The sequence below is a fragment of the Triturus cristatus genome, chromosome 1_1 (genome assembly GCF_964204655.1).
Source record: "Triturus cristatus chromosome 1_1, aTriCri1.1, whole genome shotgun sequence".
In the NCBI taxonomy this organism is placed as follows: Eukaryota; Metazoa; Chordata; class Amphibia; order Caudata; family Salamandridae; genus Triturus; species Triturus cristatus.
The window spans coordinates 364,437,149-364,452,950 of NC_140579.1; the positions used below are offsets into that span (position 1 = coordinate 364,437,149).

The 15,802-nt window shown below is 44.2% G+C and overlaps 1 protein-coding gene across 4 annotated transcripts in view; it reads left to right on the forward strand.

The window, feature by feature from the left end:
* The first annotated feature begins 1,247 nt into the window (after nucleotides 1–1,247).
* Nucleotides 1,248–15,802, forward strand: part of LOC146870218 (uncharacterized) — a 258,832-nt gene continuing 244,277 nt past the window's right edge. Inside the window, exon 1 of one of the 4 annotated variants that reach the window (XM_085631017.1) lies at nucleotides 1,248–1,394. The gene's annotated coding sequence lies outside the window, so the exon portion shown is untranslated. The remainder of the gene's footprint in view (nucleotides 1,395–15,802) is intronic. The other 3 variants (XM_085631042.1, XM_085630984.1, XR_014970050.1) reach the window with 3 other exon arrangements.

Genomic DNA, 15,802 nt, shown 5'->3' on the forward strand with positions numbered 1-15,802 from the left:
TACCCTACAAAGGAAAGGAGACAGCAAGTACAGCAAGCCCATGCAGGTCAAGGAAGTGTATGACAGAGCGGCTCTGCTCAGTGACGGGAACGTGTGGTCGCAGGACCGCATGGCCCGGTGCAACAAGATATTGAGATGGGAACATTGGGAGACGGAAGGCGAAAGCACGGGAGATGTGGATGAAGAGAATAAGGCGAGTGGAAGTGACGAAAGGGAAGAAGCAGGTGCAGGAGAGGAGCAAGGAGGAGAGCAAGGGGGCGAGACCCCAATGGCAGAGATGGACAGGCCGGGAGGTAATCGGAACAGTGGGGGAGCGATGGCCGAAGGGACAGAACGTGAGGAAACACAGAGCCAAGGGGCTCGAGGGTCAAGCGGTAAGGTGACCAGGAGCGGAAGACAAGTAGTAAGGCCTTCCAGGTTCCAAGACTTTGAACTAGACTGCGAACTGTAAGTGACTTATTGTTGGGTTGGTAAAAGGGGGAGATATGTAGCGGTCTAGTTGTTAGCGCGTCACGTCACGTGACGCGGGTACGCAGGTTGACGCCAGGAGGCGCGCGAAGGAGTAAGCGGGAGCAGATGGCAAGAGGTGTGCGCGGCAGCGAGCGAGATAGAGGTGGCCGGCGCTCCTGGGTGTAACTGCTCAACTGTTGTGCCAATAAACATAGCGGAAAGATAACACTTGTTCCGAGTGCTCATTTACTAACTTTACACTTGCCAGGCTACTGGTCATGTGATATATAATTTCTGTTATTTACTCAGCAGTCACATAAATAATTACATTTATTTGCTATTTGCATGGCTGACTGACGAACAGTGCAGAATCTCTATTATTTAGTAAGTGCCCAGGTAAATAGAGAAGTTTCTCCTCTATTTTCAAGGTCGCTGGCCAAATTGTAAATAAATTCAACTATTTATCAGGCGGCCGGATAAATAGCCATCATCTCCTTTCCTAAGCCTTGAAACATCTCTGAATAGTTGTCCTTAAATGCCAACACCCTTGATTGCACTGGCACTAATAGCCTGCACAATTCTCCCTAAAGTTATCTGCAAAGATTAATGAGTGTTTATATTTGAATGCAAGCTGAAATATTGAGTATTTTATTTGTCATCTTTAATTATGCTACACATTTCTATTTACATTTCTTTATCCTTTTCAAACTCTTCTCGAGATTGTCAGGCTTGGGCTTCTTTTGGGCTTCCCCTGGTAGCACCTGTCCTGGTTTGGGCTTCTTTTTGAAGGCTTTTGTGCTTGTTTTTTAGTAATTTCCGACCTGGCAACTCAAGGACCTGTCGGTGGCAGGAAGCAAAGGAAGACGAGGGGATAGGAGTGGGTGAAGATAGCGCCACGCCAAGGGTCAGTGGCACAGAATTGGAGCAGCGCTAGAGGAGCAGCAGTGAGTATCACTTGCCCACCTTTACGAACACCTGTTCACGAGAGGCTCCTGCAGCCCATCCCACTCATGTCAAGGGGCCAGGGTTGTATTACTACAGTGTTCAACTTGATTGCCGTAAACTTTCTTTAAAGTTTTCTGGCGCCTCTTTAAAGCTGTTCTCTCCACGCACTATTTCGAGGTAGTGTCTAGAAGGACACATAACAAGGTAACCCAGAAAGGGATTGAGTATTATATCACAGTGCGCAGGGTAGCGTCTACCCCCGCACACCCTCATTCCATGTAACTTCATGTAATATTCAGCAAGGGGAGGGAGAGAATAAGCGTCACAGTCTTAATATCCCATAATGATGAAGCCGGATATGGGGCAGTTCTCGGTCTGACGCGGTAACAGGTAATTTACTTGTATATGTATATTTTTTGTACAGCTAACCATGTCTCCGTTAGATCGCTTCATATTGCTTAGATCCCTAACGTTTCCCAGCGGAGCAGTTTGTATTCACGGAAGTCTTAAAACTTGTTGGATTCTGTCATCCCGTTTCTCTGTGATCCAGCTGCATTTTTTGGAACAAAACATGCGTCAGTCAGTGAATCGTATTGGGAAGGTGTGGCATTGTTGTAACGATATAAAGATGCAATACTGGGTGCGTTTTAACTCTTGCTTTAATAACACAGAGGCCCACGATCTGCTCACCGCAGCAGCGTGGGCTTACTGAACGGATATCGTAACTCCCCCCTTGCTGACATCACACCCCGCTCGTGATTGGCAGGAAATACCACGTGACCCCGCCAACATAGAAGACAGACTGCGTCTGACCTAACGGATTGCATCTGCATATCTAATACACATACAACATCTCCTTTTTCCCCACAAAACAAATGAACCGTAGTCAATCCATAACATAGTCGTCATAACGCCTTGGCCTCCTTGCCTCCCTCCTTGGTCTACAAGCGGCATAGAATGGGGAACGCCTTTCGGCACTAGTGCTGCTGACGCTATGACCCGCGCCGTTAAGTTCCTGCCCACTCGAGTGCTCCCTCTTAGCTCTACCTTCCGCCCGGCTCTCAGCACTGCCGCTTTCACACCTGACTGCTTCGCACTCGGCCCCAGGGTTATTCCTTGCCCGGGGATGTATGGACGTATCCCTGCCTCCTTCCTCACGACATGCTCTCATATTGACACCCTCTTCTTCTTGCCACTCCAGGACGCTATCGTCCCCACCCTCACTGCTCTCCGAACTCCCTCTCAGTAATATTTCCTCCTGAACCTTCTTCAGTTTGACCACATCATCCTTGCTGCGCCAACCCCTGCCTTCCAAGCATACCGCACCTGGGGTCGCCTCTTGCACACGCACCGGCAGACTAAACACTGACTCTCCCTTCACCACCTTGTGCGGCTTGCATACTAAGACCCAATCTCCCTGTTCTATGACCTTCACCTTCGCTTTATTTGCCGCATCAGCGTACCTCTTTGAACACTCTTGTCTGGAGACAATTTTCTCCCTCACACCCAACATCTCATCACGTATAACTTGTGTGTCCTCACTCACATTGTACCACCTATTGTACTTGGGCGTAAGCTCGTTAGTGCAGCTTCTCCCCCTCATGAGGAAAAACGGAGTATGCCCCGTGGTCATGTTCGGAGTGTTATGGTAAGTGCAAATTTTTTCGGCCAGGAACTCCTTCACATCCAGATGAGAGGCTATGGCTAGTTGAATGCCTTCTTTAATAAACCGGTTCATCCTCTCGACCTGACCGTTACTCTTGGGGCTATACAAGGGTGTTTTTTCTTGCTTGATCCCTAGGGCGGCCAGGAAATCCGTCATCTGCTTTGACACCAACTTAGTACCGTTGTCGGAGACCAGAACTTTCGGCTGTCCTTCCAACGCAAAAACATCCTTTAAAACCCTTATGACACGGTCCGTTGTGACCGCATGGACAAACTTGTAGTGCACCCATTTCGAATAGTAGTCCGTGAGGACAATCAGATAACGGCAGTCCTCAGGCAGCACTGTGAACGGGCCTGCGAAGTCTATTGCATGTTTACTCCAGGGGCCCACTGGGATTTCTACCAGCTGCAATTCCCCCTTACTGGTCTTCCAATGCTTGTCAGCTTTCAGACACTGTTCGCACTTGTCTATGTACGCACACACCTCACTGGACATTCCCGGCCACCAATAGTACATTTTGAGGATATTCTTCGTCGCGCTGCTTCCTGGATGCCCCTTGTGCGCTATCCTGATCAATTTTCCGCGCAACCCTGCCGGAGGAACGAACAAGTCGTGGCGCTTCAAGAATCCATTTCCGATGGTAAGTTCCTCGCTTTCCTGCTGGAAACTCCTCAGTTCATTCTGCAAGTTCCGGATAGGAGGCCACTTGGTCGTCATGTAGTCCATTACTTTTAAGACGTCGGAGTCTTCCCCCTGACTACGCAGCCACTCGTTTTCAGTTACGGAACCACTGCACATCACTGTCGCATCCACCAATGCCACCACGCATTCGGTGTCATCCAAAGAGGTCTCCTCCGCACCGCTCACCGGCATCCGGGATATGCAGTCCGCTCTGTAATTGAGGCCCCCCTTGATATGTCGTATCGTAAAGTGATATTCCTGCAATTTGGACAGTAGTCGCAGAAGCCTCGAACTCGCTTTTCCGTTTCCGCGGCCTTCCCCGTCCATCATGTAGACCAACGGCTTGTGATCCGTGACAATCTCAAATACATTGCCCCACAGGTAATTCTTCAGCTTTTCCACCGCCCAAGCACATGCCAGAGTTTCCCTCTCAATAGTGCTGTAACTCTGCCTGGACCAAGTCATCTTTCGGTGCTATGCCATCCGGAGTCAGCACGTGCCCCAAGTATTCAATTCTTCCTTGCATGAATTTGCACTTGTCCTTCGAAACAGTCATCCCCTTGGCACCAAGGACCCCCAACACTGTGCTCAGTAACGCCAAGTGCTCCTGTCTGCTCCTTGTGTGTATCAAGATGTCATCCTGGAACGCCTCGACCCCCTGCATCTCGCGGAACAACAAATCCATCAGCTTCTGAAAAACCCCTGAGGCCGAGGCCAGCCCAAAGGGTAACCTGACGTAGCGGTAAGCAACGAACAGAGTAATGAAGGTAGTAAGACTTCTGGACCCCTTGGTCAAACAGACTTGGTGGTAGGCTGATTTTATATCAATGAGAGTAAAGTACCGGGACCCAGACGTCGACGCCAGAATCTCCTGTATGTTGGGGAGAGGATGACAATTATTCAGTATGTTTTTGTTCAGCGATCGGAGATCGACAAGGAGACGGATGTCTCCCGTTTTCTTCTTCTTGGAAACTACAATTGCTGAAACCCATTCAGACGCGCCGGCTTCCTCAATCACTCCTTCCTGTTTAAGCTTGTCCAGTACGGCTTTCAGTTCACACCTCACGGATAAAGGTACGGTCCTAACTTTGTGCTTTACCGGCATGGCCCCCTCCTTCAACTGTATGTCATGCACAAAACCTCTCACGCACCCCACTTCATTCCTAAACACTCAATCGAACTTGTCCAACACTTCCGACAAGCCTTCCTGCTCCTCATCCACGTGGACGTAGTTAACCCAATCATCACGCAGGACTATGGGGTCATCCACTCCGGGAACCAAGATCTCCCCCAATTTCGCCAGATCCTTCCAACCCACCAGATTCCTGCCCTTCTCGGCTACGTATACCTTCGTGGTAATCACCCTCCCCCTAAAAGTGAGGGTATCTCAAAAGTAACCCAGCATCTCAATGTCCTGCTCACCAAACGCTTTCGGATTTACATCCGTCTCACTCAACTGTACGTCACCCCATTTTTCAAGAAATATTGTGTCAGAAATGAGCGTAATGGGTGAACCAGAATCAGCAGTAAACGGTAACTCCACCGACCCAATCATCACCGACCCTATAGGCCCCTTCACACGGCCATTCTCCACATCAATGGACAATACAATGTTCGCACACATCTCCATATCGTCCTCACTCACTGAACTCACTTTCACACTGCGCATGTGGGATCGTGTCTTGCAAACCGCGGCAAAGGGACACACTTTTTTACATTTCGTGCATGTTTTGCCCAGCGCAGGACAAGATTTGCTATCTGCTAGATGGTCGTGTGAGCCGCACCTAAAGCAGCTTAACTGCTTCCTATCCCCTGCCTTGGCAGTCCCAGCCTTGTCCATAGACTTATGCTCCGACTTCTTCTTATCCTGCACGTAGAACACGTTCGAGCTAGGACTACTACATGCCAATTCTTTAGTAGAGAGGAGCGACCTCTCAGTTGCTTTCGCGATGTCCGTCACCTCTCTGAGAGTAGGGTTTCTGCATGCTAGTAAGCGTTCCTGCACCTTTTTGGAGTGGCAGTAAACCACCAACTGATCTCGGATGTACGTGTCGACTCTATCCTCAAAGTCACAGTCCTGCGCCAGAACACGCAAACACGCAATGTACTCCTCAATTGTCTCTCCTTCTGCTTGTTTCCGCAGCGCGAACTTGTGACGCCCCACCATTATGTTACTATCCTCTGAAAACTGTCGCTCGAGGCGTTTGACCGCCTCCTGGTAGACGTTGAGCGCAGCGAGCACCCCTGGTGGGTTCTTGTATTCCGGCAGACTGTCGAATATTTCCTGTCCAGCCTTCCCCAGCAGCCCAAACAGAAGCGTTGTTTCCGTTCCGCGTCAAACTTCTTCCCATCGATCGACACTATGTAGTTCTCAAAGGCCCGCAACCAGCTCTTCCACTTCATACATGGCTTGCCTGGGTCCTCGAGGAAGAGGGGCGGCACACAGATGTTGTTACTCTGTGCCATGGTGGCAGAGTACTCGCACCACGCACCGGGACACGAACACAGCCTGGGACGCTTGGACGGCTGCGAAGACCAGTGCTCGAAATAACGGGCCCAGCAGCCCACTCAGGCACGCCGCCCTAATTAGCAGAAGTAAGACTGCAGACACAGTACCTTCAGGTGAGTCTTGGAAGACCCTCTAGCAATCACAATATCCCAGATCTCAGGACACGCAGGTCAAAGGGTGCAGGCCGGCAGCAGGTCAGGACATGAGCAGGCACCAGGGCGTGCTGGAGGTATTGAAAGGCAGTCCGATGGCCGCCGCAGGAACTCTGTCTGGGGCAGAAGGCACTCTGTTCAGAGCGTGTGCAGCACGAGGCAGGAAGGCACGCGTCTCATGGCCCGGCCCCCGCCGTGAAGAGACGCATCCGCCGGCATCAATGGGGACACGCAAGAAGGACGAAATCCGCTCACCACAGGACCGGCACCGGGATCCGTAACCGCAAGGCCGCCAGCGGCGCTTCGAACACGTCCCCTCGCATCAGGAGAAGGCGCGGTACAGCTCGTCAGCCTCCGATGTAGTCAGGAATGCGATCCGCACCGCAAGGATCGCTCATGGGCCTCTGAGAACGCACAAACCCTCGTCGCCATTTGTTGTAACGATATAAAGATGCAATACTGGGTGCGTTTTAACTCTTGCTTTATTAACACAGAGGCCCACGATCTGCTCACCGCAGCAGCGCGGGCTTACTGAACCGATATCGTAACTCCCCCCTTGCTGACGTCACACCACGCTCGTGATTGGCAGGAAATACCATGTGACCCCGCCAACATAGAAGACACACTGCGTCTGACCTAACGGATTGCATCTGCATATCTAATACACATACAACAGGCATTCAAGAAAATAGTCATTTATGTTGGTTATTCGGAAAGAGGCGTGAATCTGAAAGTGTACTCTCTACAACAATTGGGCAGCTATCCTAGTTTTGATTTCCATAGTTGGCCTCCATGGAGAATACCAACGAATACATTCTAAAGTGGACATTGACAAAAAAATGTACATATTTCACGTGAAACGACAACATATATTACTGACAACTGGAGTACGTTCAAGTTTAAAATAATGGGTCAGATGAAAATTGAACACGTTTAAGCATGCTCTGTCTTCACTACGTGCTTATTTGACACCTCCAGTACAATGCTCATTTTTCTATTCCCGTTTTAGGGTTGCGAATATCTTTAGAGGTCCTTGATGTAATTTTAATAATCTTTAAAAAAAAAGCTGTCTTTATGTGGGATTGATATACTGTGGTGTGTACGGTTTGTTTCTTATGCTGTGGTGTGGGTGCTGCCTATTTCATATTATGGTAATGTGAGATTCTCAAAGGAAATTGTTATATAAGCAAGGTATACGTTTATAGAACCTCAACCTGCATTCTCTTATTTGGCAGTAGTCTCTGAATAATGGTTTTGAGGTTTTTAAAAGGATTGGCAATGCAAGAGAAGTCTAAGAATTCAAGAGCGTTATGGTATTTTTGACTGTTAAGTGCTTGCATGCTTGTGCACGTCGGACTTGAGGGCGGTGATTCAAAACGAAGGGGATGCGAGAGAATCGCATTTCATTGAGCAATAAACTTGATGACCGGAGCCACCCTGTAAACATTTGTCACTATTTACCAAGTACTGTTTTCACATGGATACTGCCTGGTCTGCAGCTTCGTATTTCATTATTTGGTACGTTGATTTTAAATCCCCATTCTCTGACATTTTTTTTTAGCTCACTTACTGTTTGACTGCACCACTTTTGTGTGTGATGCGAGGTGGTTACTTATGCCAACAAACTTCACCTTGAAAAAAACTAATTTGATATACCTTGGAGATGAATTAATAGTAGTTCACATTTTGTCATTGACACATCCTCTAAACTTCAGTCTGCAAGGTCCTGCTTTTGAGTGCACGGTGGGAGGAGCTAATCAGTAATTGACAAAGGAGACTAATGTATTTAGTAACCCAAACGTAGGTCAGACTCAATAAGTATGCGAAACTTTGCTTTTCAAATTGTAAGCCAAGAAAATGAGTTCCATATCGTGAAAATCAGACTATCAAAACAATCGCCTCAATGAAATCGTTGTAAGTAGAGGGGCGTTTGCCTTACTGCCGCACAACACTTTCTGTCGTATGAGTTGCTGCATTTTATGAGCACGAACTGTGAAACACATCCACTTCTTTCAGTACCTGGGAAATGTGTAGCAATGGTGGCTCATATTACACGCTTCTGTCTGTTAGTGTTATGATCTTATCAGTGCTCTAATTCGGCCATTGTGTTTTTGTCAGTGCCTGATGGCTCACATTTTTTCCTTAAAGAGAAGAGAACAACTTTATTCAACATTGCTTGTTAGGCTTACAGCCACTCAAAAAGTGCTGCGTGCTAGCGTGATTCCACCTCCTCACCCCCATTGATGTAGGAAAAACATTACAAAGTCGCCATTTCTTAAATTGTGTGCTTAAAAACATGTGAATGGGCAATCGGATTTCATGCATGCCAAAAGAGAACATGGTTTTCAGAGTACTTCGGTCTCATCTTTGTTTATTTTCTTTTATTCGTGTGGTGGGTGGGTGGCGGGACTTTAAATGGCCATGCAATAACAATAAATGGAAAAAAATAAGTGACGGTACTCACCAATGGAGTAGTGGACTGGGGGTGGGGCATAGGGCGGGGCTTTTTTGTTGTTGTTACCTTTCTAAGCATTGTATGCAAAAAATATGCATGCATTGTAAGAATGTCTAATGTATCTGCCTGAGTTTTTACACTAATAACTATGTAGTACTTACTAATAAGCGCTTAAAATTAACCGAGGAACCCTTTTTTTAGCAACCGTAGAACAATAGAATGAAATTAATGAATGAAAAAAAGTATTGTTCAGTTAATAAAAACTTAAAATTAAAACACCATTATGCAATTCTTCTTACATTTCATACATTATTAAGACCACATAATTAAAAGATACTTTTCATCAATTTATAAAACCAAGTATATATAAAACCATCCTCATTGTCCACAGTTAAGCAGTTTCTTCTCCACTATTTCTATAAACTTCAGAAGTCTGCCCGTAAATTGCAAACTTTCTCCTTGTAAACTGGCTATGACTGCTTGTCGGCATGTTCGTATCATTTGACTATTAAAGTCCGACCTTAGCAGCCTCCTACATTCCTCTATTAGTGCAGGGCAGCTACAGATGATATGGCAAATATCTTCCCTCTTGACACATCCTCTCACTACTCATCAATTTCCATGTAGGGGCATCTCCAAGAAATTGGCTATTCCCAAATCAGAGATTCATAAGCTTCAGCTTTGCCCTTTGGCTATTTGAGTCCCCTAAATAGCTCTGAGGTTTTAGCATACCGTACGAAGCAATAACTGTCCATGCATGGGATTTCTTTGCCAGTACTTCTTTATCCCATAAAGACGACAATTTTTTTGGGCTGCACCTATTTATAACTTTATTAAAAGCCACCTGTGAAAGAGGTAAGGCCCATAGTTGTTCCGCCTTAAATGTATCTATCGCCAGTTTAAAATATTCATGTGCCTGCTTATGTTTATTATCGCATATTGCCTCCCAGACCACTGTCATAATCGAGGAATTATTATCCCTTCTAATTTTATGGCAGAATTTTCAATATGCCCCATAGCGATTTAGGTTCTGTCGTTTAAGTCCGAACTCAAGTCGGATTTGTGCTGGTGAAGTATGTCGTGAAAGATTAAACAGGTGTCGGTAGGTCCCTGTCACTAGTTTATCTATGGTGATTTCAGCACATCCTCTTAAGGTCTCTACTCCATATGCGAGAGTTGGCACATGTTTAACTGACATAATTTGTAATAGTTGGTTAAAGGGGAAGTCCTTTTAAGTTATTCTGGAGTATGGAAAATACGGCAATTAATGAGTTATTTCTTCTCTGTAGAGCAATGCACTGGTTTTTACCCGTGCCCCTAGCCTCTATTATAACACCCAGATATCTATATTCAGTGACCGATTCTAAAACAGTACCTTTCATTCTCAGTTTTGGTCTTACAGCCAACCTCCTAGTCACCAGCATTGTTTTTGTCTTTTTAAGTTAATCTTTAGGCCATGAGTGGAGGCGTACTGTGCTCTTTCACTAATTAATCTCTGCAGCCCCACCTTGGTGTAACTTATTAAAACAATATCGTCTGCATAAAGTAAATGTGAAACATTAAAACCTGCCAATGTCGGTGAGTGAGAATTAATTTCACTAAGCCTTGATGAAATCCCAGCTAAATACAAGTTAAATAAGGTTGGGGCCAAAACATACCCCAGCTTCAGCCCGTCCATTATCGCCATTTTTTTTGACAAAACTGTGCCTTGGCCCAACCTTACCTTCGTCCAAGTATTAGTATATAACAATTGTATCGCTCTCAACAAACTCGTTGAGATTCCCATTTTCGTTAATTTGTTCCACAGAATATTTATATGCACAGTGTCGCAAGCTGAGCTAAAATCAATAAAACATAAATGAAGGTTCATTTTACGGCTTCTGACCATTTCCATTATAAGAACTAGCATTTGAATATTAATAATAGTCCCCATTCCTTTAATGAACCCAGTTTGATTTTTTGGGGAGTAAATTGCTGGCAGCAACCGAAGCCGTGAGTTCTGTTAGCAGACACTTAGCAAAAATCTTTGCTTCACAATCCATTAAAGCTATGTCTATAGTTAGCAGGGTCCGAAACTAGACCATCTTTGTAAATCGGAGACAAAATTGAACCCCTCCATTTGTCTGGGACTTCTTCCTTCATTAAAACATGATTGAATAAGTTTGACAAATTCTTTGCCCAATAGTGTGGATTTTCTTTAGTCATCGGAACCTGGTTTCAGCAGGAAGTTAAGAACACATTTATATACACGCTAGCTTGCACAGTCCCATTGGCTGAGTCTGTGTGAGTTTTCTGTTCTAGCGCGGGGACATGCTTTGAGCGTAACCAAGCGCTCTATAAAATTCCCTTATTATTATTATTATTATTATTAGTGCTTGAGGAAGTTCATTTGGCCCTGGTGCACTACTCCGTCTGCTAGAACTTATATTTTTTTCCACTGTTGTCTGCTGGATCATTTGCTGGTCGTTTTTCCTTACATTATCATTGTCCCTTGTATTTTCTACTGAATTTACTTTTGTTGTCTTTATTATATACACTGGTGTAATCTGTCATTGATCCCAAATGCTTCTCCCAGACTTCTTCCGATATATTTGTAGTCAATTGTTGTTGTTTCCTACCATTGGCTTGATTGACCAGTCTCCAAAATTCACGTGCATCTTTACGTTTAGCTGCATATTGATTTTACTCCAGAACAGATCAAGCTCGGTTTTTATTTGTATCCATACTTCTTTTTTTTATAGAGTGACCTCAGTTTTGGTAATATCTTACTCCTGACATTGGAAGATGGTTGATATCTTAGGACCCTCAGCGCATTGTTCAATTTCCTTTTCGCTATCTTAAGATGAACAGTCATTTTTTTTTGGGAAAAGATGTAGCCGTTGTTACCATGCCTTATGAACGCATAGCATTTTTCTCTACTAGGTTAGTTATGAACTGCTCCCAGAAGGTCAATGGATTTTGATCTATTCTATTTAACTCTTCTTCCCATTGGTCTCTTGCTTGCTGTTCGATATTTTGTATATTATTTACTGTCCAGTTTATACTTCTATAGGTCAGACTAATAGGTTCCCCTAACTCAGGGGCGCTTTGTTCGTGTCGGTTAATATGAAGATTGAGGCTGATCATTTGTGGTTGGTGATCACTTTCCAGTCGATTTCCCAGGTTATAGCTTATTATTGATTGGTATAATGTGAGAGACACTAAAGTGTAATCAATAACAGCTTTGGATTGTGCCTTAAAATGGGTCGCCTGAGCTGGAATGTCCGGATCCACTCGGCCATTCAAAACTCGAAGGCCGTGATGCTCCAGGTTTCTCACCGTTTCTTTACCCATTTTGTCTGATCGTTGTTTAGTTGCATCAGTTGCCGGGATATGCCAGATTTGATCAATTACCTCCAATATTTGATCCCTAGGAGCCCCATGGAAGAAATTCATATTAAAATCCCCTGACAAGATGATCCAAGGAACTGGATTCCTCGTACTTAGTGTTATCAATAGGCTCAGTATTTTCTCTATTGTTTCTTTTTTTTTTTTTGCTGCCAAGAGGATATATGTATACATTTATTATCATAAAAGAGGGAGTCTTATTTCCTGTGCTAACCGGCAAGACCTTAATTGCTTGAATGTTTGAATGGTCGATTTCCACTTCTTTGATCTTTATTTTTAAAGCTACTGTAACATATAATGCCAAACCTCCTGCTGCTCGCCCCTTCAATTTTGTTTTAATTGCTGGTTTACTATAACATAAGTATGCTGGTAACTTAATTTCCTCCTGTGCCCATGTTTCTTGAAAGAGGATTATCTGATATCTTCTAATGTATGTTAGGAATTCATGATCGTCCACCTTTGCTGCCAGACCCTCTAAATTCTATGCGCAGGTGTCACCTTTATTTCTATTGTCAACAATACGGTTTATATCCTGTCAGTATCTTACACCTTTGTCTGTCCTGACATTCAGGGCACTCGGAAGCCAGGACCAATCCGACTTTGAGTAAAGAGTTTTGCTCTCCATGGCATCAGTGTAGTTATCTGCCTGAAGAGTTATTTTGTCCCTTAAAGGGGTAATTGAGCTACTCCTTGCCCCTTTGAAGATCATCATTATACCTATTTGCCGATTTTTATTGCCCATTTGGGGACTTTTCGTTAGTTTCTGTCTTCCCCCATCACCTTCTTCATTGACCCTCTCAAACTGTTTGTCTCCATCCTTCGGTTTTAGAAACTGTGGATAGGGTTCCTCCTTTTCCCTTATCTCAAAACCCCATGTTTCAAATTTCTCTTTTTCGGCCCATAGTGGGTCCGCTACCTCAGTTGCCCATGTGATCATTGTATATTGTGGAAAAAAACTGCAAGTTTCCAAATGTTTGCCTTGAAGTTTGCATGCATAGCCTTAATGCAGGATCATAATTCACTAAGCTATAAGACAAGGATTTTAACGTGTGACCTGCTGGTAACACAACAATCTCTGCACCAAAAACAGTAACCAACTGAGCTCTCTACGTAAACAACAAATCTGTGATCTGCATGTTTTATGCTGTGCTTTGCGGCAGGCACATTGATCCTCTATGCAATTTTATGTTGAGTTGGACCTTTGATTAAAATGCATACTGATAATTCCAGCAAGTGCATTAACCACCAGAGTTATTAAAGTGCCGTTGTATCAGACAACTTACTGGTTTCACAAAGATCTCTGTACCAGGTAATATTTCAAAATGCAGCTTGTGATCAGTTAAGCGAAGCAGAATAAAGTAACTATCACATTTGTCTTGTCAAATTATTTGGGGCAGAGTTTAAAAAAAGATATGCGTTTAGACTTTGCTCTTTGCAACGGTGCTCACTTTAGGGCCAACCCCTGGCCCTTGCCTGATTAATAAAACTAGTGTTGGCCTCATGAGTAGCCATTTTTGAAATACTTTTGTCTAGAGGTGGGTGATCCACTCTAAGGTTACGCCAAGCTTGAGTCACATGCCGAGCTCTAGCTCAGCTCAAGGTTCTCTTGGAACCTTGAGCCCAAAATGAGCAAAGCTTTCATGTGTCTCCTGCCTGCCACGCTCGCTGTACCTTTATGCACAAAGGTAAACACAAAGCATTAACATTTAACGTAAAAAAGAGAGACACATACCCATTTAGTGGCTGAAATGTGCAAAGTGAAACAAAAGGACTTAAGAATTAATCCTGGCTTCCCCACTAAACCAAACTCTGTGATCTTAGGCAAATATTTTGTTTTACAAATCTTCCTTTTAGTTCATTACCTCTCAATAAACCTAGAATGTGACTTATTAATGTCAAAGCTACTGCATGTTAAACAAATATGTTTTTGTTTAATTTTGAAGAGACTTTATCCTTTTTTACGTGATATTTGTTGGATGATTTACATTGCAAACATTTTCAGGGCTCTGCTTATGCAAGGGGAGAGGTTGTGCCTTTCGGCTACAGCGGTGGACCTCGAAGCTGGGTAACCGGGTTCGAGTCTCGGCAGCGACGTTCAACATCCTGTGATTCTGGCCAAATCACTTAATCTCCCCGTGCCCAACAAAAATTAATGTGTCGGTCTGTAACGCAACTAGTGCTCATGTAAAGCGCACTGACCCCATAGGGTCAAGTTTGCGCTATATAAAATTCTGGGGAAAAAAGGTCTCTTAGAGCCAAGCTAGACTCTTGGCTCAGCTCTCCCTGTTAATTTGTTGGCTTCCCATCTCTACATTTGCCTTCTGCATCATATGTTCACAAAGCTTACTTTTTCTTAAAGAAATTCACAGAACATGCACAATTTTCTCTAGATAAGATGGAGACAGACTGTTAAACTCCCTTGCAAACTCAAACACTTATTGCTTTTACTTTCTAGCTCTCACGTATTCTCTTTCACATGCACTGCCAGACAGTGGAGGCTTTCAGAAATGTTAACACGTACAGCACCATGTCTGTTCGCATTTTGTGCGACGAGTGTATTCACACTTTGAAACATTTTCAGAGACTGCCACAGGTGTGTCTCATTGGAGAGGAAATACTTGGGAGGTGATTTGGTTGTTGCAAATCACACAAGTTTAGAGTTCTATAAAAATGTTTCAGTACATAGCATGCTAAGGAATCAATTATTGCTGCCGTTTTTTATGCCACGAATGCAGTTTTAAGTCTAGATTCGTACATAATATTTTCACTGTACACATCAGCAGGGCCTCTAGTGTGGAGGATGAATACTCTGACAGCATGGATCTTATTCCTTATCTAAACAGATGCCAGAGATCGGAGAATGTACTGACAGCCTAGATGTATGGATAGAGCCTTCGCCAGAAGCAGTGCACTGAAAGGATTCCATTTTCAACATAAAAAATAGTTTTTTTGTTGATATTTGTTTTATGCATAATGTGTGTGAACTCCCACAAAATAAGTGAGATGGGGCTTGGTAGAACCCAAGTGGTACCATGATATGTGACCTGTTCAGTTTGTTCCTGATTTTTCTAATACACCCTTTGCAGGCTTGGATTTTTAAAATCTCTTACTGAGAATAACAATAAGAAACTGCAAATCCCATAATGGAAAGGTTTGCCAACTAATATCCAGAAGTGTATAAAAGTGTCACAACTACTATCGAGCCTCCTGTTGAAATTGGTTTATGTCTGGTATTCCATCTGAAGCAAGAAAGTTGACACTTGTAAAACGTAAAAAAAAAAACTATTTTGTCTTTAATGTTTTTCTTTGAGGTTAATCAGGGTAATTGGTGGAGAGGACTGAGGTTTTCTGTCACGCAACCTTTAATTTAAATTGCTGATGGGTTAAGATTTGCGGACATTTAAAACAATGGGCATGCTAAAAACCTGCATTACACTGAACAGTGCGTCCAGCACCCTCGCCTATTAGGTTTTATCGTCACTTTTTGACCCCCCCCCCACTAAAAGCTAAAGGAAACACCTGCCGCATACTCCTCCTCGCATAACTTTCAGAGCTGC